General features: G+C 32.2%; 1 pseudogene; it reads right to left on the reverse strand.

Annotated features, from left to right (window-relative positions):
• Positions 1-8,291: 8,291 nt before the first annotated feature.
• LOC130799283 (RING-H2 finger protein ATL29-like) lies at positions 8,292-11,211 on the reverse strand (annotated as a pseudogene).
• Positions 11,212-11,259: the final 48 nt, after the last annotated feature.

Below are 11,259 nucleotides of genomic sequence, written 5' to 3' on the forward strand. Positions count from 1 at the left end.
CGACATACCTCAAATCAAAAATATTATATCCTCCACTCAATTCAGGAAAGAGGAATATTACATATTCTTTCTATCAGTCAACATATTTATCATAGACATAAAATTTGTACTCCTAATTGATATTGTAAAGTGATGACTGGAGTTTAAGAAATGCAGGTTTCTGGATAGAGCAGCGTTATATAATCCATCAAATGTGAATTAGAGTGTTGAATTTGAACAGGGAAGACTATGCACATTCCAACAAGTTGAAGACACAAATCGTTTCATAAATGCAATGGTCTTGTCATTATCGTTTTTAATGTACGGGGTCATGACTGCTGTAGGGGATACATTTTTTGTTGAGCAGGCAGATGAAATGGATTCTCATATTGGTAATTATAAAGTTCCTATCCAACTGTTCGTGATGACTTCAGATTTGGTAAGAAAACTTGTGAGCTATATTTGCAAGAAACTAATAGCGAAAAGAGTCCAAGAAAGTTTTAGACGAAGATTTTATGGTGCATTGAGAGTTGGAATTGGAATGCTACATTTAGTCCCTTGTTTTGGTATAGCATTGTTTATAGAGAACAAAAGATTAGAAGCGTTTAAAGCAGATGTCAACATTTCTGCGTTTTGGCTTACACCACAACTAATTTTAGTTGGACTCATGGATGGGTTGGTGGTAGATAGAGTGAATTGTTTCTTTGAACAGGAAATGCCTAAGTGATGCCATTGTGGGCCTAGGAAAGTTACTTGGTGTTGGCTGGTTTTGTTTCTGGTTTTTTATCACCAAAATAGGTGAAAACTCAGGCTGGTTTGGATATGAGATTGATAGTAGTTGTCTTGACTATTATTATGCAGTAGTGGTTGGATTTGGTCTTGTTAGTACTCTTGTATATGCATGTGTCGTAACTAAGCACTCTTATTCTCAGCAATCGCTTCACAACAAATTTTTTTTCAGGATCGTCACAACCAACTTTAACTTTAAGTCTTTTCATGGGATTTTATCTACTGCTTCACTTTTGAAGTCGTCTATAATTAGGTTTGATTGAGATTTAAATGTATGCCATTATATCAAATTTTTATATGGTGTAGATTAAGGTCGATTACAATATGAATTTCGCAAGTCATGATAGCTCAACAAACTTGTTGCAATAGTTTTATAGTCATATTTGGCTTGTTTGGAGACTAAATTGGGTGTAACCATCAAATTTTATTTAAAAGACACTTATATTTGGTTTTGCTTTGCATTTGATCACTTCAAGGGGTGTTTGGTATGGTCTTTTTAATACCAAAGATTTAATTACCATTATCCACCATATTATGTTTGGTATATTCTTTGGTTAATCCAATTTATTTCTTTGGAATAATAGATACCTTAATTTATTACCAGTCATTTACAAGGAGAAACAACTTCCTTTTCTTTTATTTTCCTCACCTTTTCTCCGTTTTCACCCTATCCTCTTTCACAGATTTGCTCATCAATGGTGGAAATTTGAAGTCTTCGTCCTCCATTAACATTGTCATTAACACACTATGATGTTTAACTCTCTTTCTCCCTCTCTTCAAGAAAATTTTGTTGTTCTTTATTTTTTTCATGTATTTTGCTTAAGTTGAACAATCGAACTTTAGGGTTTTTAAACTTATGATTTTTTAGCTATTGCTCTCTTATTAACATGCTCTTAATTTTGTTGAACTACTCTTAATTTTGTGTGATTTATTCATCAAATATTTCAATTTGGTTAGGTTTTTAATTGTGGGTTCTTCATAACCTTCTTCATCTTGTTAGCCTTTTCGGTTTCAAATGTGGGATTTATTTTAATGATGGTTGTTGAATGTATTAAATTTTATTATTTAATTGTTTGTTTATGAGTTTAGTTAACAATGCTTATAAACATAATTGTGTACCGAATTTTCCTTTTCACAGTTTAATAAGATGTCATCTCATCCACTACTATATACTTCAAATCTAATATAGGCAAGTACCAAGATAAACAGACCAATAAAAAATGTTAAAAATCTGATCATTGGAGATGAAACAGATGGAGTAGTCATAGACTCAAAAACTTGATGATGAGAAGGTGCATCTGCAGTTGGACCTTGTGATGATGCACAACAAACATCATGATTAATTTATCATTTTGTAGTATTATTTTGATCATGATTCATGCAAACACAGTAACAAAAGTCCATTTTACTTTCCTCGGAACGCCACCTCTCGGTTACTTTTTGTACATGTTGGACAAGACGTGTCAAAGGCATAGTCTTACATAAAAGTCTACCAAAGACACTATTGGTACTTTCACTCCTATGAGTGGATCTTACTCTGGCTGAAAATGAGTCAAGACTAAATATGGGGCACCATTTGTGACGAATATCATACAAACAAGATAACTATTTATGCTCAACAAGATTGTAAGATTGTATCATTTTTGCCAAATTTTCATTAAACTCAATCACAGAACGACAACCATAAACACATGTTGAAATAGTTTTCTTGAACCCTTCAACAGAATATTCATGGTTAAAATGTCTCCCAGCTTTTTCAGATCAATGCCACGTACACAAGCGATGTATGATATTTGGAAATACTTGTTGATGGCATTAGATACGGCAAGGGCTTGATCTGTAAAAATTGTAATTGGATGTCGATCGCCCATCTCTTTTAAAAAGGTTTTAAAGAGCTAAACAAAGCTCTCAGTAGTCTCATCCAACATAAAATCATAAGCAAAAATCACAGTTTTCTTATGAAGATTGATGCCAGTAAAGGGAGCACATGATAAACCCCACTTGTTCATGCGATATGTGGTGTTGAAATAATCACATCTCTAAAAGACTCATAATCTATCAATGACTTACCATCTCTCCAAAAAAGTTTGTCATGTGACCTTCATTATCTAATTGTACTGTGTAAGAAAACATATGGTTCTTCTCGTGCTCCATTCTAAAATGATTTACAAGACTTCGTGCATCTCTTGCTTCTAGATGAGTTATCCTTTTGGATTGGATATGATTATTTAGATCTTCTAATGTAAACTGAACATTCTTTTCACCACCCATTTCATTTGTCAAGTAAGAAAAGGTTTGTGTAGCTCCAACCCCAGCATCAATCATAGATGAAATAACAAATTGTTTGCTGCATCTATTTTTCGATTGGATCTTAGCAAATGCTTCTCTTCATTGGACGCCAAATTATGGTTATGTTCATCAAAAAAATCTGAGAGTTCTAACAAACCATTTAAGTTCTTGATTCGTGCAAAGGCTTTACATTTGGTACGAATAATTAAGATACAATCATAATTACATCCAAAAGAACTACCAACAACACAAGATAATTATCAACATTATCGAGTCGTATGTAAAATTGGCAGAACTACCAACAACACAAGAAGCAGAAAATGGCAGAAACGCATCACGACATTATCGAGTCGAATGTAGAATGACAAAGATACAAATGTAGAACTACTTAAATGTTCATGAAAGAATCAAAATACATAATAACATAGATAATTAGAGGAGATTCATACCTAATTCTTCTTAAATGGTTCTTCACTTGAAGTAATGGAGAGAAGAAAAAACTTTATGACTTCAATTGGGTGAATGAGGTGGGAATATATGTTCTTTTATTTTAGTACTATAAAAGGAGGCTTCTTTGGAGCAATGACTCTTAATCTTCTCTTGATGACATGGCTTAATGTATGTTTATTTGGCCTAGTTAAATTGATAGGTTGTACCACGTATAAAAGCTAAAGCTGAGATTGTATGGCAGCTGTACCAAAAAATTTCTTGTTTTTGCTCGAAATTTGCTTGTGATAAAGGATGTTCGTGAATGCTGTTGTCGAACCCTAAATCTAGCCCCAATTGCATTTGTAGAATAATTAGACCTATCAAGATGAATAAAGATTTTAGGATAATCTTATTTACTCAATTTTATTGTGGCTGATATTGCGGGAATGTTGTTTGTGCCTGCTCCAAAATGATCCCACCTGAGCTAGTGAGCTGAAAAATGGTTTTTGTGGTTGCTCTGTTTTCGCACTATGGGGATACACCTAATGGAATATTGGGGCTGCTGATTGAAACACGCTTAGCGTGCTGCTGTTGAGGTTGTTGGCTAGTTCCTGCTGATGGGCTGCCTACTGTTGCTTCATGGTGTTGACTGCTATGAGGCATGGGGTGTGTTGGGGCTAGAAGAGCAATTGCAATATTGCTGCTGTGCACGGATGCTACCATTGACGTTGCTGGCACAGGCGGATGTATATGGAAACAATGGGTTGCATAGGCTTTTTTAAAAAAAAAACAAAAAAATTTTTTTACCTTGTACTTCCTCTATTTCACTCCTACTTGTTATATTTGATTTTTTTACGTATTTTAATATGTTATTTTAATAATTTATATATTGAAATATGAACATCTAAAATTTATAAAAAGTTAATTTTATGAAAATATGTGATTAAATGATTTAAACAAGATCCCACTTGCATATATTATTTCCTTCCTATAAGTCGTAACATATAAAATAAGCTTGAACGATAACTAGTGTCAATAATGGTAATGCAGTGAGTATTTCAAAACGGAGGAAGTATTTCACTAAGTTAATTTTTTATTTTATTGTAACTTGTAACTTATAACTTTGTACGATGCGGCATGTGGATGACATATATCGCCGTTTATATTTTATGGTGTAAGTAACATGAGATTATTATTGTGATGTCTTACTTACAAGTCAATTTGGAGCAATGCAAAATTTATGGGTTGTCCATTTTATAAATAAAGACTCTGCGGAATTGTTTTATTAATTTACTTTAGCACGTTGTTGCTATCCATAATTTTAAGTTCTGAATCCACCAATGATTGCTGGTGTTGCATTGAACTTGAGTGCAAGCTGAGGGTTGGGAATGCAATGTATTTGACGATTTTGGTATATTCTATTAATATAGGATTGCTAACAAATTTGTATATGAAATTTGATAGGAGTTCGAAAACTCTCTAGGGGGGTGAATAGAGAGTATGCCCGTTTTAAATTTTTGTCTAGAAGGTTAGCTCAAGAGCTTGGGTGACCTTTCAAAACTGTATTCTGGAACAGTTTTAGGTCAATTGATAAAACTATAACGTATGTGCGCAAATAAACTTAAACAATAACACATGATATGTTAACGAGGTTCGGTTCTAAACAACCTACTCCCCACCTATGGGTTCTCTTCCAACCCGTAAGATTCAATGCCTTTTATTAATAGAGTTCAACACAACTAGAAGATCTCTCTATCTTCTCTCACCACATTCTTCCCCTTGAAGAATATTAGCTACATTTTATCTTTATTTTTACCCCTATAAGCGGCTTGTTTAGCGTAAGGAAACTACATGTTATTGCATTGGTTTATTGGATTTTACGCTTGTTTGGTTGCTTTGGTGCTTTGTTTCATTTCAAGATCTAATCATCAACACCGAGCACAAACTAGATACTTTGGTCGCATACATTTCTCACCTAAAACATCGAGGGTTCAAAGAAGTGAAATGTCATGAGCCAAGCCATAAGAACAAGCCAAAAAAGAAGCCAAAATAGATCCACTCGACCAGAATGGGCTCGAGCCAAGGTGGCTCGAGCAGCATTGCTCGAGCCAGAAGTTGCAGTATTACATATTTGAAGCTCGCTCGACCGGTCGAGCAAGATGGCTCGGGTTGAGCGGAGCTAAACTTCACACTCTGTCCAATTTTTGAAGTGTCTGATATTGGACCTGATGGTGGCTCAACTAGTCGAGGGGGATTTCCTCGAGTCGAGCGAAATGGGCGACAACAGCATGTGCGATCTTTTTAAGTATCATTCGAGGTCCAATTACATTTTTTGCTTCTAATTGCTACTGCCAAGACTGCCAGCCACCCTACCCTATCCACTAGGGGTGGTAGCCCTCCTCCTACAACCTAGGGGTGGTGGAGCAATCATGAAACCACCACTCTCCCACTTGTTTTTGAAGCCTATAAATAGAGAAGAGGAAGAGGGAGCTATCATCTCACTTTTCACATTTTCATTTTGAGTAATTTCTATGTATTCTTCGTACTTTTGCTTTCATTTCAATTAAGAATTAGTGTTAGCATAAGTTCCCTTTCAATTCAATTTAGTATTTTCACTTTTCAAATACAATCTTAACTACATCATTTATTGTAATATTTTGCAACTTGGAATTCTTCAACCATTGATGTACTATTATTGAAGCTTTTGGAAGGTATTTCTTTGAATCATCAAATCATCTTGTTCATCCTTAGATTGAACTTAAAAGAGTAACTTCTATCCTTACTTATATTGTTTTCAATTCATATCATTTAGTTATCTTTGATTGTTTGCCTTTAGTTTCATATATTCATGCTTGTAGTTCTTCAACTTATATTGCATTCATCTCTTTAGCTTATTCTAGCTCAATTTATTTATCTATGATTCTTGAATTGTTTGCAATCTACAATTTCAATATGAGTATGAGTGAGTAGTTTGTTTTGGCTTAGGCTAGGCATCATCACCATGTATGTAGTTTGAATTGCTTTCTTTACCTTTAGCTTGGTTGTGTTGTTTATGGTTTAAGATGGATTTTGCTATCATGTTGTAGTGTCGTTGAATTGAGGGTTAGAGTCGACTTTTAACGATAATCTATGCTTAAAAGTTAAGACATCTCCATGCGAATAGGTAGATGCTTTGATTGGAAATGTTGAATGTGTGTTTCATGTCTTAAATTATACTTAGCTCCATGAGAATAGGTAGTTGAGTATGTTTAGGAAGCTTTTGTTGCTCGAGAGAGAACATTAATACATATGATACGTTCTTCTCCATAATAAAATATCCATGACCTTAGGTTAATGTTTAGTAAACACTACTTTGGTGAGAAAGCCTAGCCTATGCCTCTTAGCTTATTGATCATTTTATCTTTACTTTTAGCTCATTGTATCCTTATTTACTTTTATGCTTTAAGTACATTTAATAGCTTGTTTTAATTATTTCTATCTCCAAACATCATATTATACGTTTTCGAACACACTAATCGATCGAGAAACTATTAACTTAACCCCGACTCCTTGTGGATTTGACCCGTACTTGCCGACGTACTACGCTACGCCGTGCACTTGCGGTATTACTATTGAAGGCGTAAAGTCCCGATCAAAGAGCGTCTTACAAGTCCCTTAATAAAAGCAAATCCCAATCTCACAATAGAGATTACAAGTTGAACACTTTAAAAAGTATTCTAAGGTTAGGCGTATTAATCTATGAAAATTCTAACTCTTTTTAACACTTAATCCTATTACAAATTATAAGAGCTAGATGAACTAAGAATTACAACTCTTTTGAACACTTAGAGAATACTAGATCGTATTTCAACAAGAGAAAAAATTGTAAGAAGTGGTGCAATCTTAATTCTTGAACGAAGCCTTGTATTTATATATGTCACGCCTCAACATATCCTTGTAGAGAAAGAAAGCTTCATCCGTCAATTTCGTTGATCTGGTTAGTCTGTGCTAGTCTTCAAGATCTTATTTCGTTGATCTGGTTAGTCTGTGATAGGAAAGCCTTTAATTAGCATATCTTAACAACTTATTTAATTTCAAATATAAACCGTGTACTCTTAATTACAAAACGTGTGAAACTTATACTTTAACATTTAATCATCTAAATATCTTAAACACACATTTTAAATTCAAATTCAAATTTAATAACATAATATATACAAACGTTTAAAATAAAACGTGTAATCATACTTTATTTTTTAATCCAAACTTAATTTCAATATATTTTGACCTATTAAAATATTTCAAAGTTAATTTTAATATACTTTGACCTATTAAAATATTTGAAATGATAAAGACGAAAATAACCTTATCTTAAGCATAATTATCTTAAACTCATTTAAACTTATTTCCAAACTTATAAATTCAACCTTAAGATAAACTTAAGTCATTTAAACATTTTTCAAGTATCTTTCAAGCTTAGCTAGTTTATTAAATAATCTACCAACATTTAAAATATTTCGAACTTAAAATAAACATCAATTATTCACTTTATATTTAATATGATTTTGGACCGACTTAAACAACTAAATATAATTACTTAATTTATTTGTTTAATTAATATGTGTTTTGAATTATCATCATTTAAGAGAGTTGAGTCTTCAGTATAGATTAAATGTTAGCTATACCTAGAGTTATTCAAATATGAGCCAACCCGAAAATGCGTTTCTTTTTTAGGCTTACCAAAATTGCACCCGAACCGATTGACAATCGAAAATGGGAAAACTGAATACGAACTGCGACTAATTTTTATAACCGACATATAACCGTTAACCGAGATTACGAAAATCTAATAGTGATCGAACCGATTCATATCCAACCCGAATCATGCTATCAAAACCGAACTCGATCCGGCTAAAATAGACATAACCCGAACCAATTTTTAATTGAACTGTTGTAAACCTGAACCAATTTTTAACATAGGAGTATGATCAACTCATATTCAATCATCTTATTAGTTAATCTAATAAAGGGATAGATATTTTAATAAATTAAATTTTAAAAATACATGGTTTCATATATTTAGAGTTAATAATCAATAGCTAATGTTTATTAAAGTATTTTTAATCAAATTAGATGAAAAATGATAGAGGTTTAATTTTAATTTACAGTCAAACAAATAAAGTAACAGTAATAATCACTAATTAATTTGCATTTTAACTATTTCCCTTTAATCTTGTCATCAATTAAAAAATGACTAGCAACTTAATGTGATATTGACTCAATCGATAGTAATTAGTAACTCGTAGCCGAATTTTACTTGAAAAACATACATGGACCCGATCTGTACCCGATAATACCGAACTAATTATTAACCGAGATAACCCGAGACCGAGACCATCTAAATATCCGATTGTTTTCCTTTGATGTTGTATGTTCTTCCTTAATATTTTGTTCAAGAAATCCAAATAGAATCTTTGCTACAAATTTTTCTAATTCATTCGATTCTAAGCTAAGTATGTAGGGGTGTGCAAATTTAGATAAAAAAAATATATATAATATAAATATCAAATATCTGGTATAAACCGAATATTGAGATTTCAAATATTCGGTTTTTTTCGGATCATAACCAAAACATGATTTCACTGTATATTCTAATATTCAAGTCAACGTGTTGAGATATGATTGTTGTGGTTTTATTTTAATGCTGCAACTATACAGGTGTTGTAGTACGGTTACGGGTCAATTCTCAGGAAAGCAAGATTAATATTCAGTTTTGTACAATGAGCTACTTAAGAAACTAAATAGGTTTTTATATTCTAAATGCAAAAGAAAATTTAAATAAATATCAATATGATTAAAGTCTAGGACAATGGAATTCCCCACTAATAACATTTGATTATTTCAACAAGAATTGCAATTTACTTTATTATATTGGTTCACCAATGGAACTCAATTATTCCTTTTTGGGATGATAACCAAATTAAATCGAATTAAATAGGTTCTTTCAATCTCAACTTTCGTATTCAATTGATTAACATGGCAAGACTAACTAAGCATTAATTCTCAACTTTAATATTTCAATTAAGCGAAAACATTAGCTAGCATTATCATTTAAATCTAATAATATTCTCATCCCTCAACTTTCGTGATTTTGGGTTTTAGAGAAATTATAAGACTTTATGTTGAATGACCAGTTTTAATTAATTTAACCAAACCAATTCGACATTACAACATGCAATTGTCATCTAATCATATACATATTAGGGTTCATATCCAATGTCCTAGCATATAAGACCACTCACTAATAGAAATTATAATTGTAAATAGATTAAACATATTCAATGGCATAAACATAATCAAATTGAGAAAAAGGGAAAGAAATTACCAAGAATTTGTGTATAATAACAATTAGAAAGAAATCCAAATTTAAAAACATAAATAAAATCCAAATTCTTTAAACATAAATAAAGATAATCTTCATGAAAAAGAAACCGAAAAATTTGAATTACAAAATGTAAAGAAAACTTAAAAAAATTACTTTAAATGTGGATCCCATATCTCTTTGTTAATTCATAGAGTATATAATTAGTCCATATATATAAAGAAACAGATTATGAATGACTATACAAATATATAATCTAAATCTATAATCCTAAACTAAATTATTTTCCAAAACTAAGAAAACACAAATGCCACCAAATCAATTTTATTTGATGATGATGAGTAAGAAACGAGAACAATTATTAGACTTTGTTTACATCTAATTATCACGTACAACTACAAATTTCTCCAAAACATTCGTGCTTTTTGGTTGAAATGTTTGCGTATTCTCCAAATGTTGTACAACTTAAAGTAACAATGTGTCTCCTAGCAATAGTTTCCTTGATATGCTCAGGCAATCTCAATGTATATTTACGATCATCCTCTATTGCCTTACTTCGTATAATCGAATGTCCCGTGGAATGTGATCTAGGAAATTTATCAGTATGTGTACATGAATCACCTTCATCATTTTTAGCCACAACTTTATGTTCGTCATCCTTAGGCTCTTTGTTTTGATCTCTATTCTCGTCTTCAATTGCAACGACAACATCATTATCATGGGTTAAATTACTTCCTTCAACATCAATTTGTATTTCACCGGTATTGTTAACCACACCCGTTGTTATAGCAACACTTTCTATGTTAGGAAGCTCATTAGTCTCCAACAATTGTTTCGCGTCTAAAACATCAAGATTCTTACGACAAATTGGACACGATTTATGTGACTCAAACCATAAATCTATACATTCTTGGTGGAAAACATGGCAACAAATCGTTAAGAGACGAAGAACATCATTGTCCTCAAACTCAGTCAAACATATAGCACATTCTAGGCCATGTTTTTCATATCGATATTCTTGAACACTTGCATATGTAAGTGTAGGGAACGAGTTTACAATTATTGAATTAAGGCCAGGAGGTGTAACAATGGGATTAATAGGCGTTCCATTCGATGTTTGCCTATTATTTAAAGAATTCACTATATTTTCTAAAAAACATCTACAAAAGTATATAGAAAAAAATCCTAGAAAAAACAATACTAGAAGAAGTACGGTTAACACTACTGTGACAGGAGGGGCGGGATCATGGGAAAATGTTGCCTCAGTTATAGATGATGATGAAGTCAACATAATTGAATACGAGACAATTAAAAAATTTGGTTTTTGGCCGGAAATGAAATAATCCGGCCTCAAGTTTTTGCATTTAAAATAATTAGAGAATTAGACAATTCTATGAATGGCTTTTGCTTGG

The sequence above is a fragment of the Amaranthus tricolor genome, chromosome 14 (genome assembly GCF_026212465.1).
Source record: "Amaranthus tricolor cultivar Red isolate AtriRed21 chromosome 14, ASM2621246v1, whole genome shotgun sequence".
NCBI classification, from domain to species: Eukaryota; Viridiplantae; Streptophyta; class Magnoliopsida; order Caryophyllales; family Amaranthaceae; genus Amaranthus; species Amaranthus tricolor.